Here is a 5,044-nt window from a genome sequence, read left to right on the forward strand (position 1 = left end):
CGTGAAATTAACGTGCAAGTGGCTGAGCACTCCACAGACACGTGTACCCTTAACGTAGTTCTCGGGGATATTCAGTGTGACACAGTGTGACAAGGCTGACCCTTTGAATAACAGGCACAACAGAAACAGGAAGTAAGAGTGAGAGAAAGTTGTGGTGGAAGAGTACAGCAGGGTTCGCCACCATCCCCTGCCGGAGCCTCGTGGAACTTTAGGTGTTTTTGCTCAATAAACACTCACAACGCCTGGTCTGGGAATCGAAACCGCGATCCAATGACTGCAAGTTCGCTGCCCTAACCACTGGGCCAATGCGCCTCCACTGAGGTTTAAATACAAAAAGTTCACAAAGAACAAGTGTCTGTGTTGATGTTACAATAAATCATCTCACAACAGCCTACAGCATAAACAACATACGAAGACTGTCATTCCACAAAAGCCTACAATATAGTATGTCGAATCATCTGCCTTGCAACAGCCCACATATTAATATTCAAAACATTTGTCTCACAATAGCCTACAATATAACATTTTAAAACATCAATCTCACAACAGCCTATAATATGATGTTCTGTTTCACAACAACCTACAACATAACATAGTCAAAACACCTGCCTCACAACAGCCTTCAACAAAACATATCAAAACCTCAGTATCAAAATAGCTGACAATATAGCATGTTAATATACCCTTCTCACAAGGCAATGAAAGAAGCCTTATGCAGTCCACTCAACTATAAAAATAGTTGCCAAATCTCCCTCAAATCATACACTTCTATCTTTACAAAAAGAAAAAACATGTTAAATAATGGTAGTCCCAGGTACATTATATTTGAAAACAAATGGCAAATTGGTGCAGATGGAATATTTTGGATCATAAGTCTGTTTGAACAGGGCTAACAGAGGGTTAAACAATTGTCTCACAACAGCTTAAATCTGGGCAGACAATATCCCCAATGGTGAGGTACCTCAGCAAACCAAGATCCAAAGTTTCTGGATTCTCTTGCAGAAGTTCAGGAAAGATATATCAGTCACAGGTTAAGCTACAATGTCCTTGATATGTTGACTTCAAGAGTGCACAGGCATGTGGAAGGCCGTCAGTTTGAGCACTTCCAGGTCTATGGGCCCTTGAAGTCGACGTACTAAGCAACTGTATATTCACTTTTGCCCACCATTGTATATATTTCGGCTCCTTAAGACCATCAGTTTGAGCACTTGAAAGACTGAAATAACACATCGAAGATCATAGAATAATAGAATTCTTATCCTAAAAAAAGAAACAGAGAAATGAAAAGAACATTCCACTCACAACAAGCAACTGTATACCTACATTTGCCCACCTCTGCATACATACATGCATACATACATACATACATACATGATATACATGCATGCATACACACATACATGCATACATACATACATACATGATATGCATGCATACATACATACATAGAAACTATCAGAGAACAGTCAAAAGAGTAACAAAAGTGCTTACCTCCACAGAGTTTACCATCAATGATGTCACAAGAGTAATCATCACATTGGCAGTACTGCTCAGAAAAGAATCGGTCCTTACTAGATTTGATGTTGTCACAGGAACACACACCGCACACACACTGGCCTCGGTCAGAGCATATTAGTCCACTTTCCGGGCTGAAATACATTAAAAAAAAAAACAATGATGATAACTGATTGGTATTTTAGATTGAATTTTAATTCTTGCTGTGTATGTAAAGGGTGCAATATCTGAATGGTTAAATTGTTCTATCGGCTATGACAATGTGTGTACCAATTGATCCGATTGATGGAACAGCCTGCTTGTGAAATTAATGTGCAAGTGGCTGAGCACTCCACAGACACGTATATCCTTAACATAGTTCTCAGGGAGATTCAGCATGACACAGAATGTGACAAAGCTGGCCCTTTAAATTACTGGTACAACTTATTTTCACCAGCTGAGTTGACTAGAGCAATGTGAAATAAAATACCTCGCTCAAGGAAACAGCACGTTGTCAGGAATCGAACTCACGACTATACAATTCTGAGCTGAATATCCCTAACCACTAAGCTACGTGACTTCACCACTGGTAAAGCATTGCACATTTAGAGATTCAAGGGTGCAGTGACTGGATGGTTAAAGTAGTTGGGTAGCTACAAAGAATCAAAGAAGTCCATAGACAAAAAATGGTTGGGAACCACTGTTTAAAAAGAATCACAGAAATAAAATATGAACAACAATGAAACAATATAAAATGAATAATGAAAGAGGTTTTTACTAACTTCCTACATAGTTCATCAAGAGCCTGATTAGTAATATTCTCTCGATCGCATTCACAGTTACGACCAACATAGTTTTCCTGACAAATACAGGCACCGCACTTTTTTATGCCTTTACCACTGCATTCCTGAGTTACCTGCATAACGAAATTAAATAAATAAATCAATAAATTATAACTATTACTTATTATTATTTTTATTATTATCATCATTATTAGTCAAGACGAAGAGTGCGATTCGATTGAATAGATGTTTTATTCTTTGAACAATATTTTGACAGAACGTCTGTCTTTCTCAAGTTCAAACCGAAAGGTGATTAAAAATTAAAAATTTCAGAAATCTAAGCGTAAACTATGAACAAGAGTAACCAGCGTCCATACGTTGATGGAATGACATCATCAGTTTTTGTCAGTTTTTTAACAAGCAGAAAGAAAGAAAGAAAAAGGAAGACGACAGAAAAAGAAAAGAAAAAGAGAGAAAGAAGAATATTCAATCAAACAGTTTTGTATAAATTTGATGATATTCTCCTGTCATCTTGTTCATTCCTCCAGGGCGTGATGTCAATAACCCGCAAATATTATTATTATTATTATAATTATTATTATTATTATTATTATAAACAATTATGGTGACAGGCTGGAAGAATTGTTAGCATGCCAGACAAAATTCCACTAAGCATTTTGAAACCATTATTATAAGGTGGTCCTAAGGTGGTGAACTGGTAGAACCGTTAACACGCTGGGCAAAATGCTTAGTACCATTTCATCCTACAAGGGTCAATTGAATGAAGTACTGGTCAAGCACAGGGATGATCTTGTTGACTAACCCCTGCCTCACTGAAATTTCTGGCCTTGTGCCAAAATTTGATACAATTATTAATACTGGTATTATTATTGATGAAGGCTTTCACCAGGAATAACTTTTGGTAGATTTTAGACTTCACATCATCAGAAAATACACCTTTAAGTATTTCTTTATGTTTTGAGTGGTAAATCCATTGTTGGATTAACCATTAAGCAAAATAAGCATGTGTTTGGGGTGTCAAGGGAAGGAGAGGACACCATAAAAATGGTGAATGGTTTATGGCACAAATTCCCAGTCTGAGAATCGAAACCGCGATCCTACGACCGCGAGTCCGCTGCCCTAACCACTAGGCCATTGCGCCTCTACACATGCCTTCGCTAATGATCGGCTAAAGAAAGTTATAGAATATGGTAAAAGCATGTCAAACTGTAATAAAAGGATACTGTGGAATAATGTCACATACCTTAGTCGTTTCATTCTGACATTCACACTCACAGAGCAACTCAAGGTGGATGGTTAGATTATTGACCAGACCAACAGGATGGATGTTAAAAGTACGTTTCCTGTCAGCCTCTTTCTCTGGACATTTATCAACTTCAATATCAACATCAAATAAAACCTGAAAATTGAAAAAAAAAAGAAAAAGAATAAAAAATAATTTCTGTTTAACAGGTATCACATTGAAAGCTATAAAATTACAAACTGTTTGTATTGTTTATAATAAATTTCATTTTATATTTTTTGCCCACAAGAGATTATGTCCGATCTTTAGCATACTGCTGTATGTTTTCTCAAATCACAATCACTGGAAAAGTTGTTGATAAGAATTACTAACAAAAACAAAACTGATAAGTATGCACAGCTGTCGCAAATTAAGTTTAATTATCAATAAACATCAGCTTGGAGGACAATTTACTCAACCAACAGAGGAAGGTGACCAATCAAACTGATTATGTAAACAGAATTCTTTTCCACCTATTCTTGTTGGAACCTTTGATATGGAGTACTGAAATTTTAATCCCTTTCACACTTATAAAACATCAAGCAAACTAAAAAATTTGTCAACCGTTATTGTCAGTATGAGCAGAACTTATGAATCGTTGACTTTGAAGGAGAAATTAAATATGTTGAATATGCATTTGAACGTGGCAAGAGAGCTGCCAGAAGGTATTTTGATGTCAATGAAGCCAATGTTCGAAATTGGCATAAACAGTACGACAAACTTAAAACTGTGCCTAGTAATAAACAGACAAAAATAAAAACATACTATCAACATTATCCATATCGTTACATTTTTTTCAGTCAGGAATATCCATATCACTATGTATGTCAATGGTACTCCATTGTGATTGGTAGAAACTCCAAGCATTGTAAAATATGATCCCAGACCGTGATTACCAGCATGAACATCAAACTTCAGAAAATAGTTAACCATTTAATGGTTTTAGTAACTTTATACAGAAAAAGTAAGCATTATACTGTCCAGCATAAATAAAAGTCAATTTCATTACATTTAAGCCACCATTTTTTTTTTTTTTTTTGTAAAAACCTATTCTAACATTAAATGAGTCAGCTTCCGGTATGAATGATTACATTTTGTACATATTTTCCCCTAAAGAAAAAAAATCTCAAAAATAAAAATTCTGGAAATGATCTACTCATGTAATTTATACACCTCCAAAAGTTTATTTTTATTTTTGTGAAAAAAGTGCATAAATTACATGGGTTTTTACGGCATATATATATATATGTAAATATATAAAAACAAAAAGATAAAGAGAGCAAAGGTAAGGTTTGCTCTCTTTATCTTTTTGTTTTTATATACTTACATATACACACACTAATACACGACTTATAATACCCAATCCTGTTCATACAACGACTGGGGCAAACTAATCGGTATACAGCACTTATTCGGTATTACCTGTATCCTCCGGGGTTTGGTTAAATCCAATACCTTATATATA

At 35.5% G+C, this 5,044-nt stretch overlaps 1 long non-coding RNA gene across 1 annotated transcript; it reads right to left on the reverse strand.

The window, feature by feature from the left end:
• Positions 1 to 1,467: 1,467 nt before the first annotated feature.
• On the reverse strand, positions 1,468 to 3,720 carry LOC128249809 (uncharacterized). Its single transcript, XR_008265930.1, has 3 exons — positions 3,541 to 3,720; positions 2,277 to 2,410; positions 1,468 to 1,649 (listed from the first exon to the last, which is right to left on the reverse strand). It is a non-coding gene; the product is annotated as an uncharacterized LOC128249809 (long non-coding RNA).
• Positions 3,721 to 5,044: the final 1,324 nt, after the last annotated feature.

This window comes from Octopus bimaculoides, chromosome 18 (genome assembly GCF_001194135.2).
Source record: "Octopus bimaculoides isolate UCB-OBI-ISO-001 chromosome 18, ASM119413v2, whole genome shotgun sequence".
In the NCBI taxonomy this organism is placed as follows: domain Eukaryota; kingdom Metazoa; phylum Mollusca; class Cephalopoda; order Octopoda; family Octopodidae; genus Octopus; species Octopus bimaculoides.